The following is a 19,320-nucleotide window of genomic DNA, read 5'->3' as shown; positions in this document are numbered from 1 at the left end:
TGCGCGGGGCGGCGGTGCTGTCCCGGAGCTCCCCGCGCTCGGGGCAGGTGCGGCACGACGAAAAGCTGAACTGAGGTGTCCCACACCCAACAGACCTGTCGGGAGCTGCCTGGAATCGTCTCCGTGTAGGACAAGAAAAAGGCAAATCGCATAACTCTGAACCCGTTGCAAACTCACTCCCAAAATCTAGGTTCTTGGCCCCAGCTGTCTTTAAATTGTGTGAAAGCTGTACTTTGGCTAGGACATTCCTCATACCAAACCACGGTGAGAGTGCGTGCTCGCAGGGCTCCGGGCTGGGCCGAGCAGTGGCGGTGGGCACAGCATGCCCCCATCCCGAGTGGGCTGTGCACCCCGAGGCTGCTCCTCTTTAATGCCCATCGCAGATCGGCTCATGTCCCAGTGATCCTCCAGTGCATTCCTTCATACATAACCATGCATAACAGTTGCATCCAGCCACCCCAAACCTGCAGCCCAAATAACTGAAGTGGTTTTTTTGCACCCATCAGGTGTCTGTGTTGAACTGCAGAGTTCAGGGTCTGTACTAAGATGGTGTGCAGGCTCTCTTCTTTACCTTCTTTCCTTCTCTGAGCCTGGTCCGACTTACAGAAACTGTCACTGCAAAACCACACGGAGAGAAAAAGATCTTGTAAAGTTCATCTCTCACATTTCAGTCTAGAAGAAAGCAAGAAGGGCCTATGCTGTTTGCAAGAGAATTGTTGTGTTGTGTCTGGTGTGTAATAGCTGTATCAACACAGATCTCTTTCTGTTCAGCTCAGAGGAAATGACTTTGAGTCTTTGTTTTCACTTGAGGGATTTCCTCCTACTTATTTTGGTGCTGTGGCCATGTCTCCCATGTCTGTCACACTACTGCTGAGACCTGGGATTCACAGGGCTGAATGCCTAGTGTGTGGGGCCTCTCTGTTATAAACACGTGGGAAGTCTCCGTGCAGCCACTTCATAATGATCAGTACCACCAGCCCATCTCACCACGCTCCCTTCCCTCCATAGCCACACTTTTGTGGTAGCACACACTCAGGCGTCCAGGCAGACCTCCTTAGCCACTGCCACTGATGTGGTCAGTTTTACAAAACAGGCAACTATTGCTTCATTTTCCAAGCAATGGCAGCTACAGCTTTCCTCACTGCGTCTGCTGCTGCTGTGGCACAGGGAAAGGGCAGTAAAACTGAACAGTTGCTTTAAGGAGGAACTTCAAATAGCATTGCCCCATACAGTGCCCTTTCTGAGCTCTAGAAAGAACTGTTGCCGAGCAGGGAACTAGATTATGTGTTATGCTACAATGCGACTTAACCAGCAGCAGCTGCATTACTCCTGAGGCTTCACTCCAGAGCTGCAGCAGCAGCAAAGGGACAGCAAGGCACACCTCTGTGGTCCAAAGCATGTGGCTGTTGCCTTGCTGAAGGTGTTCTTCTTACAACTACTGATCAAGGGTTAACTACTTTGATGTTAATCGATCACTTAACAGAGCATTGCTGATGGATGTGTGGATCACAAATTTGCTTGCAAACTCTATGGGGTTTGCAGTTCTCAGTTCTAAAAATGCTCTCTCTTCCCGTGTTCTTCTAGCACAATGGCAAAGGACGTCATCTGGACAGTAGGATCAAAGCAACTACAGGATGACACTGCTTCTGAGGATTTTGCCTTACTGCAAAGGAAGGAATAGTGGTAAAGAGTTCTTGTGGCAAACTGCCCCTCTTGAGAAGGAAGTCTCCACTTTGGAAAAGACAGAAACTTCTGAAATTCCAGGCCCACGTGTAGTGTAAAGAACCAAAGAGAGGAAGACAAATACACAAGTTGGATGGCAACTTTTATAGTCCACCCTTTCCAGCAGTTTCTCACCTACTGATGCTTCATCATCTCATGGTTCATGCCTGTTCTCTCTTTGAAGGTAGTGTTGTTCTTTTGGGTGAGCTCTTGAGTTCAAAAAGCCACTCTCTGCAATCTTCCTAGTCAGAGAGAGGGATCTCTACCTATCCCTTGATCACAGAGAGGCTCTTCCTCTTTTTCCTACTCATGTCTGTCAAACCCTCTTTGTCCCCTCATTTCTCAGAGGTTTCTGTCAATTCAATCATCAAGCATTTTCTGTGTTTATTTATCTTTGCTCACTTGCTGTGGGCAGAGATAACAGACAAGAGTTTTATTTACTCTTAGGAGGGAGCCCTGTGAATGAGAGAAAAATTGCAGTCCTTCTTCATTGTCTGGTTTCCATATCAGCAAATGTGCTGGTTTTCCTTTCTCCAGAGCTTTCTTTGGCCCAGTTTTGAGAGATTTTGGGAGTGGTAATTCCATTGAACTGCTGAAAGTAACTACACAGTGGAGTGTTATACAGACTACCATAAAATATTCTTTCTTGCAGTTGATATTGTTGTTTTGAAGGTAAATGGTGAGCCCAGCAAATAACTGAAAGCCACAGAGACAGTGTTTGAATATAGCTTGGTTAGGAGAAATCAGGTAGCAGAGAAGCCATGAGCTCTCTGGCAGACTAGCTTCTAAAGTGGGCTATGGATTGCTGGTGGACACTTAGAGCATGTTTTGGGTAGATTTTGACTGAGGGGATTGAGTGGGTGCATCCTGATGTAATATTTCATTACACAATCACAGTGTTTCCTCTGCCTCCTTTTCCACTCATCTGCTTCCTCATTCAGGGAGGATAAAGTTTATGAAAGGATCAATTCTTCAGTCTTTTCATTTAGATATTTTGAAGGAACCCTTATGCTTTCTTTTTCTGTGTATTGTTTTGAAGCTTACTCTGAGAAAATATTTAAAACATCAATGGGACTATATATTTGTTACATTAATGCGGCATCTATCACTACAAATGAGTGGAATGGATCATCTCCAGCTTTTAAGAAAGATGGTGTAAAAGGGGTATGATGAAAGTCTTTGAAATCTGGAATGGAATGGTTGAATTGGAATCTGCTGTTCACTGTCTCTTCTGATTCAAGACCTGACAGCTCTCCATGAAGCCGGTAAGCACTAAATCGAAATGAAAAAATTGTGACAAGGTTCACCATGCAGCAGCTGGAAAATGTGTGGAATCTTTTGATTTTCAAATGATGTTATAGATGAAGTAGATCAGATGGGTTTCAAGACAGACACTTTCTGAGACAGAGCCTTGAGGAATACTTGTATGAGGGTGTCATAAAGACTTGCCCTGTTCTTGTTTTCCCCTGGTCATCCATTTGTACTCACTATTGAAGGCAGGATTCTGGGCTGGATGGATACTATCTTTCACAGATTTTTTTAAAAAATTGTAATTTTAGAACAGACCTGTGAGTTATTGCAGCAATATTTACTGCCTGTCCATAACCCATCACAGTAACTCAGCAAGGTTGTCCTAGCACTTTCTCCATCTTGCACAACTCATAACCTGTTTCTCAGTCTTCCACCTTCTCTGTTCCTCCAGTCTTTCCTGGTGAAATAGATTGAAATTCATGAAAAGTAGGGAGTGTGATAGGAGCAGCTGGATCTTCCACGAGACACAGCTGTGACATTTAAGTGGCACCGCATGTCTTTGAGGGAATAGACATTTCCTGTACATGGACAGGTGTATTTGCCATTGCCAACTACAAAACTCGTAAGTGCTGTGTTTCAGTGAGTCTCTGAGTACATCTCCAATACAGCTGTACTTTGGAATATATGGTTCCCAGCCTGGTTCAGAAGTGAAAACTAGAAACACAAGAGGCACTGTAATTTTTTAATGGCAAGACCCATCTCCATGATCAACAAAAATATCTGCAAGGATGTATGTAGTGTGGCCTACTGTCTGAGGGGACATTTTTTGTTTAATTGTTTAATCTCATCATGCTCTGAGGACCCAGTTGTCATGAAGTGATCTAGGCCCACTATCACCAAACGTGCCAGACACCTTCATAACAACCATGTATTTGGGAAATCCCCTTCCTAGCTCTGAGGACAAGCAAACTGCTATCAGCTATTGAATGTTACTTTTATCTACTTTTACCTACTGTACTCCTTAAGCAATTCAAACAAATGAACAAACCCTATCCCCCTGCTTCCTCTTTGCTGACACTGTATTTCCTCTACCACCATAACAACAAATAGCTTTGTGTCCACAGGGCTAGACTCCGAAGATGTTCCATGTCCTATTTTAAAGAAAGGGACATTTATTTGGAAAAAAAGAAATAAAACCTTCTTTTCTGAATTCATTATAATTAGATTATAGTAAGAAGAAAAGCTGCTTTCAGCCTCAAGTTTGGCTATCCTTCCATTGACACAAAGAATGGGTTCTCCAGCACATCAGTGAGGTAGATAGCTGTGCTGGTGGTCTACATACTGGATTTGACTGCATGAGACCCCTGTGGGCTCTATGCTCTGAGAGCAGACCACGTATTTAAAATACAGAAGTACCTATTGTAATCAGTTTTTCTACATTGCAAAATGCTAACAAATTCTTAGAAAGTTGGCTGGCTGGAGGAAGCCCTAAAAGGCTTTACTTTAGTGACCTCTGGGAACAATATGCTGCTCCACTGGAAGACTGAAAAAATAGACTGAAGAGGAGAAGACTTTTAAGTCTGACCAGCCCCTATTAATGGGGTAGAAATAGGACAATTGGAGTCTCATCAGACATGGATTTTTTCATGGATATGGCCAGATCAGGTTAAACATAGGTCTCTCCCAAGCCATGGAAGGCTCCCCTGTCACTATTGCTTCTTTCCTCTTCAGAATCCTTCTGAATCCTTGCAGATTAGGGTCTCTCTTTGGTGCAGTGCATGACAGATAACTCAGAGAAAAAGACAATGTAAACACTGCCCATGTTCTGGGACAAATTTTAAGACATCAGAGATTTTAAGAGATCTGAGAAAAAAAAGAGCATTCCTTTAGCACTAACATGCATCTTTAGGAGAACAAAAAATTAGCAATGTGAACTATTAGGCCAGTTCAATGGACACTTACCATTTGCTATTTAAATATTGTTCATTTTCATAGTCAAAGCCAAATATTCATATTTCATAGTCATTTTTATTTTCATTTCATAGCCATTTTCATAGTCAATCATGAACAGGATAGTCAAATAGTAGAATAGCAAAAGATACAAATAGAAAAAAATCCTGTCTCCTTAAGCTATTCTTAAGAGAGCCTCTGATGGCCTCCTTTTTAGCAGCTTTTACCTCCTTCCTACTCTCTAGCCCACTGTTGGCAGTTCAGTGCCAGCCACTGGCTTGTGTTTCGTTGCAGTAAACGTGAGGATGTATCCTGGCTGTGCCACGGTTTTAAGGAGACATACAATGTGTCAAAAAGCAAAAGCATCATGTCACCAGGTTGGGACATTGGTGCAGGGTACTATAAACCATGTTATGTCTAGTAAAATGTGTCTGCTATTACAGACGAATGCCACCCTAGGGAAAGGTATTTGCCCAATGAGGTTATGGAACAGATCATGTTGAGTGCAATCACATGGCATATCCAGGGCAACCAGGGGATCAGACCCAGCCTTTCCAGATTAGCCTGGGCAACCTGATCTCCTTTTATGACCAGTTACCCACCCAGTAGATGAGAAAGACTGTGGATGTTGTTGCCCTGGACTTCAGCAAAGCCTTTGATATGTCATGTGACATCCTCCAGGAAAAGTGTGCAGCTAATGGCTTGGATGGGTGCACTCTTTGCTGAGTGAAAAATTGTGTAGACAGCTGGACCCAGAGAGTGAATGGTGTCACATCCTTAGTGGTGTTCTCCAGGGCTCAGTATTGGGCCCTGTCATGTTCCATATCCTTATCAATGATCTGGATGAGGGGATCAAGTGCACCCTCAGTAAATTCATGGAAAACAACATGCTGGCTGGGAGTGTTGTTTTGCTGGAGGGCAGGAACGCTCTGCAGAGGGATCTGGGCAGGCTGGATCGAATGGGCCAAGACCAGTAGAATGAGGTTCAATAAGGCCGAGTGCTGGGTCCTGCATTTGGGTCACACCAAGCCCAGGCAGTGCCACAGGCTGGGGCAGAGTGGCTTGAAGGCTGCCCAGAAGAAAAGGACCTGGGGGTGCTGCTGACAGCAGCTGAACATGAGCCAGCTGTGCCCAGGTGGCCAAGAAGGCCAATGGCATCCTGGCCTGGATCAGCAACAGTGTGGCCAGCAGGACCAGGGCAGAGATTGCCCCCCTGTACTCAGCACTGGTGAGGCTGCATCTCAAATCCTGTGTCCAGTTCTGGGCCCCTCACTACAAGAAGGAATTTGAAGTGCTGGAGTGTGTCCAGAGAAGGGCAACAGAGCTGGTGAAGGGTCTGGAGCACAAGTCCTATGAGGAGCAGCTCAGGGAGCTGGGGGTGTTTAGCCTGGAGAAGAGGAGGCTCAGGGTGAACATTTTTGCTCTCTACAACCAGCCTGGAAGGAAGTTGTTGACAGGTAGGGATTGGTCTCCTCCCAGGTAACAAGTGACAGGATAAGAGGACATAGCCTCAAGCTTTGCCAGAGGAGGTTCAGACTGGACACTAGGAGAAATTTTGTCACTGAGAGGGTGATCAGTCACTGGAATGGGCTGTCCAAGTAGGAGGTGGAGTCACTATCCCTGGAGGTGTTCAAGAAACAAGTGTAAGTGGCACTTGGTGCCACGGTCTAATTGACAAGGTGGTGATCAGTCAAAGGTTGGACTCGATGATCTCAGAGGTCTTTTCCAAACTAAAAGATTTTGTGATTCTGGGATTTACAAGATATGGTCATCACAACAGGAAGGTACAGTCAAAATACCTAGGAGTTTTGAAAGCACACCGGAATACAGGGAATCTGGGTTTTTACCCAGTGCTTTAGAATATTGCAGCATTTTTCATTATAAAAATTGCCCAGCACAACATGGAAGATCTGTGCATGAGCTGTGGTTACAATCCAGATTTATGGAGCTGCAATTATCCATATATATCACTTGTCCTTTCCTTGATCACCATCTCCTCTGAAAGTCCCCTCTCGGAACTTTACTTGCTGGACTATGCAGCCAATGTTTCCAAGCAGGAGGATGCAGCTGCTGCTGCTGGGCTGCTGAGGATGGGTAGGCCATGACCTACCATGGTGATAACCTCTGCTGATCTAGCTGGGATTAATCTTCTTGTGGATACAGGGTGATTTCAACCATGACGACTTTTTATCCTCTCAGTGGGAACTGTTGCCAGTTGATACCAGATTTTCCCATGGCATGCAGATATGTCACCTGACATTTTGGGATTTTCATGTCCACAGTCTAGGCAGGAGTCTGAAATGAATGCTACCTCCATGCAGGAAAAAGAAACTGGGGCAATAGTTTATCACACAGTTAGGTTATTGATATACCAGGACTAAAACTCACAAGACTTTGCAAGGAACACTAATACACTTATTGATTTAATGAACAAAAGGTAAAAGAAGTATTTATCCAGCTAAGTTAGCCTTCAAAAATCCATGCATACACTTCTCTAAAGCTACCTGACCCATAAATTTGCAAAAGAGCTTGTGAAACTTCTTTAATAAGTGGTGGGCCTGCATGACCACAATGTTTGGTAAAATCATAACCACAAACATTTGTCAAACCTTTCTTTCCTCTTTCTGTGTGCTATGGTGTCAGGCTGCAGTGCAAATTGCCAACAACCAAGGGAATTAGTTATTAAAAACGGGTCTTGTCTTCAGCACAATGGAGCCTGATTTGAGTGGTGGCTTGAAGTGCTAATGTAATAACATTACAGGAAAGTAACATGAGACCATAACATGGAAGAGAACCTAAAGAGTCATTTATTTGCACATTTTACCTGACATACAAGGTCAGAACAGTAACGCTAGGAAGCACACTGAAATTCTTTCACAGCACCAGTACAAGGAACAGCTATCTAAAAAGACAGGGATGTGGATTAGGATGTTGGGTTGCTCAGCTCTGATGAATTTCAGCTTGTGTTCTCTGAGTCTCTAGATATTTCTCAGAGGACCCATAGGAGGTAACCAAGAAGGGCCACAGTAGGATCCACTCTCTAAGGATCTTTAGATCTGAAAGCCACTGCCCTGCCAGCTTATGGAGGCAGTGTGGACCATCTGAAGCATGCAGCTACCGGGAGACATGGGCAAAAACTCTGGCTAGGTGATGCTGCAGGGCAACCTCAGACACTCTGATAACATCAGATGTGGTTTAGCACGTGCTGCTGCTAAGGAAACAAGACTTGGCTTGAAGAGCCAGGTCTTAGAATTCAAAAGCAAGTTGAGCCTTCAGATACAGGTGGCAAAGCAAAATTTAACCAATTAACATGAGTGTCAGTGAACAGAATCCGAGCTCAGCAAAACTAGAATTTCACATCTGACTTCAGTGGAGTTACACCAAATTTATAGGAAAAATGCTGAAAGGAGATTTCGTGTCAAGATGTGGTCTTTTTAACTAGAATATACTATGGAAAAGTAGGTGTCAATGTGTAATTTTAGCTTGTATGTAAAGTGCTATGTAAGACTGCATAAGGTTAGAACACAAAGTAAAACTGCAAACAACTTTTCTCTCTCAGGAGACAAGGATATTTTATCTCCACTTCTGAGAGGTTTGTATCACTGTGTGTAGAACCATGTTACACCGATTTAATTAGAAGAAGCAGCTGAACCACATTGATTAGAAGGCTATAATGCCAAATCTCCAAGAGAACTTCAGATTCTGATTGTGGCGACGTTATTGTAGATACATTCCTAGTTAAATTATTCTGAATTTACATGTAGGTCAGACTATGGTTTTGCTTCTACAGCTTTAGTGTATTTGGGATTCCTTTACACAACTGCAAAATAAAATATGTCATGCATCTGGCTGACTATATAAACCCACTTCAACAAATGCAATCAGTATTATGATAGCAGCCTTCGGTCCAAGCATTATGCCACATGACCTTAATTTATGCTACATGACCTTAACTTATGCCCTTATCAGGCTGGCACCCCACTAATGACAATGCAGAGTAAATCCACTGTGATAATAACCTACATGAACTTATTTTAGAGTGAATTTTATATCCTACACCAACTCATTTTTCCAGTCTTCATTGACAGACAATAATGTTACAAATTTTCAAAAGAGTTGCAGCAAGTAGCATTTGTTTTGTTATTAAGGGATTTATAACTTCATGTTGGAAGGTTTTATTTAACTGATGATCACTTTTCAAGTTATATTTACCAATTAAATAAAGTAGGGACAGAAAATACAACTTTTTTCCCCCCTAATTCAACCCCTGTGAATTTGCATTGCTGTGAGCAAAGCTCAGTGGAGATGAATGTTGTATCCTTTGCAATTTCATGTCCACAGCTATGGTCTTGCTGAAAACAATTGCCTTCATTGTTTCTAAAAGCTCTTAATATTGAAGTATAGGGACAGTTAGGGACCCTCAAGTGACATAAAGAGGGAATTTCAACTTCATACTTAATTCCTGTTTCCTTATGACCTCCTGAAGCTGCAGTCCAACATTCTAACAATTTTTCAGGTCCAACGTGGTCTGCAGATACCGTGTTTAATAGGTGTATGTGTGTACATTGTGCATGTATAGACACAGGGATACACACACACTATTTGTAATACATCTAATGAAGGACAAGTCAAAACCATGTAATATGACTCATCACTTTGAACTGCAGAAATATGGCAGTATGAACAGAACATAACCCTAGTCTTCCCAAATTTGTACCCCTCTATGCTTCATTAGACTTTGTCATAAATCAAATATTTTCAGAAAACTATTTAGCTATCACTTATTTCTTAGGAAGAAAATTAATTGTCTAGAGCACTAAAAGCTTTTTTTTATTTTTCTATTTTTTTAAAAATAATAATTACATTCCATGGACAAACCTTAATGTTTTTCTCAAAATTTTCTTGCCAAAGTGCTCATGAGAAAGGAAGAGGTCTTTCAGTCTCTTGCTTCATGTGTTTCTTTGTTCTAATACCCAGGCATGTCACTAGCAGGGGATGCCTGTGCCATGACTACAAGTGGGCTGACGCATTACTATCTACCCTCACATTTGGCTTGCAAACAATACCAGGAACTGAGCCCATAGAAAATATCTCACTCTTGCCAGCCTGCCACATTGTTTGAGCTGGGAAATTGAGACAAACTGCTACATTCTCAGTTAAAAATAAGAAGTTGTTGAATTTTCCCTCTACTCTGAACTTTCCACTAAGGGTTGACTTTTGTCATTTGGCACATCTTCTGAGGTCTGAATATAGCTTAGCTTTTATGTAGGACTTTCTGTACTTAAAGAATTGTGCAGCAGTGGAACAGGTTCAGACCTGTTAATAAAGGAAGTGCAAAATGTGTCTTATTGAACTAGACATGAGCATCCTACTGTGCCCTAATGTCCAGGTTTGGTTGTGATGGGGACAAGATGCCTCAGCCCAAGACACCTCCCTCTCCTGGAGGGAGCCTAAATGTGGCTCATGTTTAGCCCTAGAGCACCACTGACTTTAGCCACACCTGGGCTGAATCTGTCCCAAATGTTCTTTTGATTTTGCATCCTCCATAAATCACTCACAATGAGTGACTCAGCCTTTCCAACAAGCAACAGAGGAATTTAGAAGGTCACAGCTCACTCCAAAGATTGTTTCAAGCTGAAAATGATAAAATCAGGTAAACTGCATGTGTACAAAGTACAATACTGCAAGGGACCAAGGATTTTTACAGAGAAGGATTCCTACAGAAGGTAATTTCTAATAAAATGTACATGTTCTGCTGTGCTTATTGTTGTCAAGCCCTCAATAAACAGGGTTTCTATGATGGCAACTACATGTTCAGATATTATGTCTCCTTTTTAATTTTGGTAGAGAAATATAATTGTTTAAAAGTATTAAAAATTTGGTATTCTACCTGCCTACTAGGTAGAATAGTTCTATTGCTATTTTACTAACCATATTCTAATACCTCAGCATAGCATTTTGATTGATGTCAAATACATTTTTATATATGTATAAAAATACAAAGGAATACATGTGAGTGAACCATTGCAATGTGGTATGTGTACCAACAGACTCACAATTATTACATGCATTAACAAAACCCAACACTGAATCTTGTAATTTTGCAACTTACCTGAATTACAAAGGGACCTGAGGGGTCCTGATGCTATAAGCTTTTAATTCCCGCTGATAATAGGAAAAGATAGGGAATATAAGATCAGTTTTTGGTCGCTGTTTACTGTATTGTTTGCACTGAGAATGTTCAGACTGTGTAGAATTGCAACTTGAATGTGGAGGAAGCTGGAAAACATGTTTGTGGGGCACTGTTCTTTGACTTGCATAGCTCTTCCTCCCCAGTGTTTACCCTTGTTGCTCTCTGAAACCACATGTAGTTTCATCTGGTTGAGCCAAACAAGATACCTCATGACCTGCACTGAAGGTATCACTATTTCCTTGGCCATTTTAAGGTTCTCTCTCCTAAACTTCTCTGAGTGTGTATTAATGTTTCTTCACTGTGACAGACATATTCTGACTACTCTCCATAATGTCTCAGATTGAACGGTTGCATAAATATTTCCAGCCAGGCTTTTCTCTTAATTTTATTCAGCAGCTGATGAATTTATAGTTACTGAAGAAGTTCTTCCTAGTCTTTTAAGTCCCTTGCCTTTGTTGCCTTAGACTTCTGTTAATTAAGACCTTGATTTTTGGCAGTTCAGTCCAGATATTTTCTTTCTGTCATGAGTGTCCTTCATTAAATATTTCTTTTCTTTGGACATAACCATTAACAGAAACAAAAAATGCAGTCAGTCCTTAATCCAGTTACACAAATAACACCCTATAGCCAGAGCAATTTCCTGTAAGTTCAGTCATTGCTCTTGCTCTTTGGCTGGTTTCTTTCCCCTGATTTTCCTGCATAATCACACCGATTTCCATAGGATGCTGTGTCAGTCCCTTTACTAAAATCTATATGGATTTGCTTTATTGCAATTTAATTTTATAAAAACATTTTAGGAAAGAAAAATACTAAGTTTATTTAGCACAATCTATCTCTGGTAACTGTCTCCAATTTTTATCTATTTTCATATCTCAGTTTCTTTCACAAAATGTTGAGTCCTTGAAGACAACTGAAATCATAATGCACTTTTGTCCATAATTTTTTCCTTAAATACTGCTATTTCATTTTTTATTGTTTTAATCATATGGTACTGTTGTCTATTTTAGTAAAAACTTTACCACTTGATTTATTATCTCTGCTACTGGGCTTCCTTGACAGCTGAGCTCTTTCCCCTTCAGTTTCACCTTGTGCACAACAATTTCTCTTTCCACACCCATTCTCATGAACATCTTTGGGTTTACCTCTGTGTACTGCGACATTATCATTACTCATACTGAGCCAAATAGTCAGGCAATTTGGGGTGGGACCTAGATTACCTTTAATTGCAACCACATCCATGATTTGTAAGGCATCCACTCCTTTTTTGTTGTTTATAAGGCCAAGGCAACGTTTACTCTGTGCTTAATTTCCTTTTACAGCCTCTTCCTAGGCTTGACTTTTGACATTTTCACATGCCTTTTTTCTGGCAAGACACTTTTTCATTTTCTGTTCCTTGTAGATTCACTCTTTACTTTATAAATTTCAGGGTTTCTCAGTTAATTGTGAATGGAGCTATTTCCATAATTTTCCCCTTTGGGATACATGCTGAAGATAATTTCTGGAGCACTTAAGTCTTAAAAAAATTCAAGTTCCCTTCCATGGTTATCTGGCTGAACCATTCCGTCTCATTATGTGCTCATACTTCAAATCAGCTGAGTAGCACCACTATTTTTAAAATAATATTTCAGCTAGTTATAGTCTGAAGAGCTTGGCTTCCCCTTGAATAGTTCTATTAGGTGTTCTAGTGACAAATGAAGCACTTAATAAAAGTTGGACAACTGCCCCAAAGAAAGAACTTAAAATCTAAAGGGGATAATAATAGAAACAGAGGAAATACAAGGCAGGAGTATGAATAATGACAAAGAAATTTTATCAGTTTGGTTTTTTTTAATGTTTAAATCTCTAAAATGTCTGTAAAATAAAGCAAAACCACATTAAAATAAATAAGATTAGTCGTACCATATACTTTGAAGGCTGATCTTGCTGTTGTCATCATTACTGAATAAGAAAAAATCCCAGTCCGCTTGGTGAATGTTGTGATAATATTAGAAGAGAAACAAATAATTTAATAGGGAAATAATGCAATACATTTGTACTGATTTTTTTTTTTACATCAAATTGTTTGTCAAGATCCACCTGCAACTGGGTGGGTCAATCTCTGTATCAAGCCTACTGACTTGTACTGAGTGACCTGTCATAACAAGATCAGAGTATTTTCCTTTGACTTTGCTGAGAGCCCCCGTTTGCCTGCAAGCCCTTCCAGGGGGTCTCCTGCCCACCCTTCCTGCACAGTCTGCTCCTGTATTCCGTTGTGATTTCTAAACAATATTTTCCCAATTTGCCTCTTAATCACAAACTCTATAATATTCTTGCAGTGGGAAATCTAATGATGGTTCTTCTTGTGGACTTCAGCAAAAGGGTATGCACTTAATTAGGCCCTGAGAAACATGCTCTGGGAAACAAATTAATTTTAATATTCTTTTGGTTTCCCTGCAGGGCCTTTCCTTTTGTTCTTCCTTGCTGACAGAGGCCACAGTGGCTAACTCAGCTCCTCCCTGAGGCTAGCTGGTTTATTTGAGCAGCAGGAGACGACAGAGGGAATGTTTTACTCAGTCCTATGAATTGTTATTTTACCACTGTTGGGTAAAATCAGCCCTCATTTGAGATATTAAAAAAATTACCATACAAGAATCCAAAAGAAAAATATCACGACACTGTGGTAAATAATACTGGTCTTGAAGAAAAGAAGATCAGTAAGAGTTGGGACTGGTAACACCATAGGATTTACTTCATGGTGTCCTCCAAATACAGGGAACTTCTTCCACTGTGGAATGTGCAGGGGGTCCTCTCCAAGTCCACCCAAAATGTGGGGAGGAAAATGTCAGTGCAGAGGCCAGAGCACACACACATCTGTGCTACCTCCCCACTGCACAGGTATGGCAAGAGCTGTACTCCTAGAAACTCTCCACACACATTTGTATCCTCTCTGAGACACCTCCTCAGGACTGAGCCCTGAGCCACCACAGCCGTGACCGAGGTCTCTTGGCCTCAAGTCCTCTGAAAGAGGGTGGCAAGAGTGCTGGTGCACCAAGAAGATGGTGGGAGATCCCCGGGAGCTCTATGGTTATGTCTCGATTCCAGCGCAGGCACAGCATCGTGTCACTAGATGGCGATGGATGCCTTCGATACTATGTGAAGCAGCCAAACACTTTCTCAAAAGAGAACGGGGAAGAAGAAGAAAAAAAAAGAGTAAAAGTTGCATTACAGTGCGGTTTTAAATAACACAGTGATATACCATTTCTCAAATAACGTATTCCCACTTTCTCTCAAGATTCAAGTACCAAGGTAATACCTCAAGCTTCTTTGGTAATTCTTTTGTTTTCATCCAGTATTTTGGTTACTCTGACCACCTTTAAAACTGGTCACACATCTTCCTTTCTTAATTGCAAATCTTAATTACTTTTTTCAGTATTAGCATAATGTCTTCAGACAGAAGCAGAGTCTTGTTAAATACAAGCCATTAGTAAATCGAGCATAAACCTAATTTAACTGCAAAGTTTTGTCTATGCAATGTGTATATCTTCTCTCTCTTATTCAGCAACAATTTTTCCTGCAAATCTAAGCAAAAAGACATTTAAAACTAGCTATTCCACTGTGCAGCATTTCAAACTTTCAACACATCTGCTGACTTTTCAATTACTTAGCATTCTGAAGATTTGGTGCTTTTAACTGCTAAAAAAAGTGCAGAGGGAAAACTGTTTTAAAAATTTCTTGAATGCTAATAAGTCTTTTTCCTTCCACATTGGCTTGTTAATAAAGGCATGTTGGAAGAGTTCTCAGCAAACATAGGAACTTTTTTGAATGACAGAACAGAATTGCTTCATATGGGTGGAGATATAAAAGGTTTCACTCAATGTTACCCAAGTGATTAAAATCACTGCAATCTGCAAACGAACACAAATCATGAATCTTCTTGACAACAGAAAATCCTTTCCCAATGTTCTGAGACACTTCAATTTCACCACAGCATTTTAAGTAAGTCGAGCTCAGCAGTTTTCTAAAGAGCAACTCAGTTATTTCCAAGTGATTGATAAATACAAAATACTGGTAGCTAACTCGATGACAAAATTGAATTTGCTTTCCTTCCTTCCTTCCTTCCTTCCTTCCTTCCTTCCTTCCTTCCTTCCTTCCTTCCTTCCTTCCTTCCTTCCTTCCTTCCTTCCTTCCTTCCTTCCTTCCTTCCTTCCTTCCTTCCTTCCTTCCTTCCTTCCTTCTCAAAATATATTGTAAGCCTCACTAAAAAATTCCAGTCAATGCCTTAGAAAGTACTTTATGTCTGAATAAAGTGGCTAAGTTTAAGTTTGCTAAGTTAAAAGTTGTGAGGTGCTTTACTCTGTCTGGATGTTGTTTTTAAATTTGTGAAGTACTTAATGTTCTAAATTTTCCAAAGAAAAGTTTGTTTGTTGTTGAACTTGCTTGTATTTTTGTTGTTTCTCACACACATCACTCAGAGTGTATCAAACAACCTTCCCCTAAACCCACTAAGGGGACCAGGGCATAACAGGTGTCTGCAGTGATCCAGGCCCAAAAGGCAGTGGTTAGTAGCACAAAGTCTGGTTGGGAGTCAGTGCCTACTATTGTACCACACGGGTCACAGCTGGAGCCAGTCCTGTTCACTGTCTTCACTATTGACCTGGATGATGGGGCTGAGTGTACCCTCTGCAAGTTTGCTGATTATACCACCCTGAGAGGAGTGGCTAAGACATCAGAGGGTCATGCTGCCATCCAGAGGGACCTCAGCTGGCTGGAGAACTTCATGAGCTTCATCCAGGAGAAATGCAAAGTCCTGCAGCTGGGGAGGAACAACCCCTGCTCCAGTATACGCTGAGGGCCACCCAGCTGGAAAGCAGCTTGGCAGAAAAGGCATTGGGAGTCCTGGTGGACACTGAGTGGGAGATGAGGCAGCAGTGAGTCCTTGCTGTGAAGAAGGCAGGTGGTATCCTGGTCTGTTTCAGACAAAGTATTGCCGGCAGACTGAGTGGTAATTATGCCCTCCTGCTCAGGAGGTCACATCCAGAGTCCTGTGTCCAGTTCTGGGCTCCCCAGTACTATGGAGAACTAGACATCACAGAGAGAGTCCTGCAAAGGGCCACAAAAATGACGGGACTGAAGCCTTGCCTGATAAGAGAAGCTCAGATTGTTTATCCCAGACAAGAGAATGTATGGAGGGTGGATCTTATTAGTGCCTATAAACACCTGAAGGGAGTGTGTCTGCAGGAAAGGGTCAACCTATTTCCAGTGACAGGGCCAGAGGCAGTGGGCACAAACTGAAACACAGGAGGCTTCATCTGAACATCAGGGAACAATTTTTTTTACTATGAAGATGAGTGTGCACAGCCCAGCAAGGCTGTGGAGTCTCCATACTTGGAGATAGTCAAAAGCTATCTGGACATGGTCAGCTTTGCTTGAGCAGTGGGCTTGAAACTGAGGACCTCCAGATCCCTTCCAACCTCAGCCAGTCTGCAATTTTCTGATATGAAATATTTATTACAATGGTTAACTGTGATGATAATACTTGAAAAGGGTCATCAATAAATTAATTATAAAAACCTAAAAGTTTGAAGTATATACTGTTTATACATTTTCTACCCACATGTATGCCATGAGTATCAGCCTCATTAGGAATCTGACTGTCCAGCATCCTAGAATTACTCTGGCTCCAGAGCACAAAATACATGTTTAAAGATGGTCATGGCCAAAGTGTTAACATCTTTTTTTCTTTTGTGAAGAAAAAGAACAGGCACATAAATTCATGCCAAAGAGCTACATTTTCTACTTGATGATACCAAAGATAGATTGACCACTAAAGACTCCTAAGCATGATAGAATCACCAGGAACAGCTGCAGTTTTGGCAGTAGCTCCCAGGAGCCTTGGTCTCTTTCTGGTCTTGGTCCTTCTCTGCACTGCCTGTCCACATCTCCTGGCAGATCCCTTTGTCATAGCCCCACTTCACACTCTCACACTGCCAGTTCCAGCCACCAGTAGTTGATCCCAGTAGATGCAGTGTAGAAAGGCTTAAACTGCTCCTATTGCTACCACAAAAGCATGATTAATACAAGTGACTGAGGGTTTCTTGTGCCACTAATATTTGGTCTGAGGATAGATAAAGAAGAATAAGGAAGTTATATTGTGTGGTCCTGCTAGAAATATGCTAGTTTGGAATAATCTTCCCTGCATAAGTTAAGACCCACCAAGTACTGAATTGTTATCAGTGTCACTGAAAGTGCCAGTGTCATGGGAGATCCTATTGTCAAAAACCTTTATATAACAGTTTTCCTTGCCTTTTGGAGTACCCCAAGCTCTGTTGATAAAGTAACTGTTCTTACAGAATATATCTGGATTCCCTTAAGGCACTTGACTTTGTACCATACCATACAGACATAAGAAAGAATGAGCTGGATTTACAAACTGGTTCACAGACCACTCTCCAAGGAGTTCTGATGGTTATTAATGTGGTGTCAGTGAGCAGAGTGCCAAAGGTTTCAGCTCATGAGCCAAAACTGCTTAGTAGTATTATAGCTGTGAGAATTATACAAAATCTGTGGCAAAATCTGCTGCTGATAAAAAAATTTGTTTCACTTGCAGATAATGAAGACAGATTACCATGAGTAATTTAAATTGCTTTATTGTAAAAAGATATCAGCCCTGAAGTATTTTAATTCAGTTAAACACTTAAGGCGATTTTTTGGGGGGAAAACAATTACATAAATTGCATTTATGGATCAAAGGCGTGGATTCTGGTGAGGAGCTTACCGTAACCATGGAAAACTACCCCAGCATAAACTCTCAAATAATGCTGTACATACAGAGAATGTAATCTTTGAATGTACAAAGGGAGAGCATTGTATAAGACAAGGAAGTGATCCAGTCTTGTAAGGATGCTGTAAACTCACGCCTGGCAGTCTCAACACACCGGCAGTCCATGCACTATACCTAACACTACCGAGATCATGTGGTGTGTACTGCCCCTAAGCTTTGCACTTTCTCAGCACATCCCACAGCTCTGAGCATCCCAGTCTCATTTTCCTTCTTCCCTCTGTGAGCCTGGTAAAAACTACTCGCACTTGCTGGTGTTCTTCCTCTCCCCAGCAAAAGCAGGCTCCAAAATGAAGCTGTTGAATACATGGAACTTGGGAAGAGGAAAAAAACTGTGAAAGGATGGCACTAAGGACACCGTCTCTCAGTGGCTTGGGGAAGGGAGATGGAGAGCATCCCCACAATGCAGCCGATGAAATCTGGAGACCTGTCACAAGACACAAAACTTCCCAAGCAATAGGACCAAGGCCATGAGCAGAAAGTAACACACACGACGTTCCATCTGAATATTAGGAAGAACTTCTTTACTGGAACACACTGCCCACTGAATAAACTCCGAGCTCAGTGCTCTAGGATGACCCTGCTTGAGCAGGGAGGTTGGGCCAGATCAGCCACTGCGGACCCTTCCAACTGTACCCATTCTCTTCTTCTGTGACCAACCTCCACACCCCACTAATGCCTTAAACCTAAAGGTGTTTTGCTATAGGTGGCAACGTCACCACAATCTTTAAATGAATATGCATGTATTTATACAAAATGAAGACTCAACGGATGTTCAACTCACACGTCTGTCACACACAGTAGGCCCAACACCGCTGCCTAGGCCTTGGACCAGGGACACACCTCCTGCCCTTCAGACGTTTTGAACATTTTTGGAAGGCATTCTGGGACTTCCCGTTCAACTCCTGGCGCTCGGTCTCCAAGACACGGGAGGCCAGGCCAGACCAGGCTGCTCCCTCAGGAGCGAGGCTGCCGGAGAGTCCCTCGGACAGCGCCAAGCGTGGGGGAGTCACAGCCGCCCGACGGGGCCGCCAGCCGCCGCCCTGCTATGCCATCGCATGCCGCTCCGTGCCGTGCTGTGCGGTGCCATGCCGCTCCGTGCCCTGCTGTGCCGTGCTGTGCGGTGCCATGCCGCTCCATGCCGTGCCGTGCTGTGCGGTGCCGTGCGGTGCGGTGCCATGCCGCTCCGTGCCGCGCTGTGCCATGCTATGCCATGCCGCTCCGTGCCGTGCTGTGCCGTGCTGTGCGGTGCCATGCCGCTCCGTGCCGTGCTGTGCCATGCGATGCCATGCCGCTCCGCGCCGTGCCGTACTGTACTGCGCAGTGCCAGCCCAGGCGGAGGCGGCGCGAGGGGCGGCAGTTCCGGCGGCCGCATCAGGAGGCGGTG

The sequence above is a fragment of the Lichenostomus cassidix genome, chromosome 4 (assembly GCF_008360975.1).
Source record: "Lichenostomus cassidix isolate B80296 chromosome 4, HeHo_3.0, whole genome shotgun sequence".
Classification (NCBI taxonomy): Eukaryota; Metazoa; Chordata; class Aves; order Passeriformes; family Meliphagidae; genus Lichenostomus; species Lichenostomus cassidix.
Note: the sequence above shows the minus strand (reverse complement) of the source record.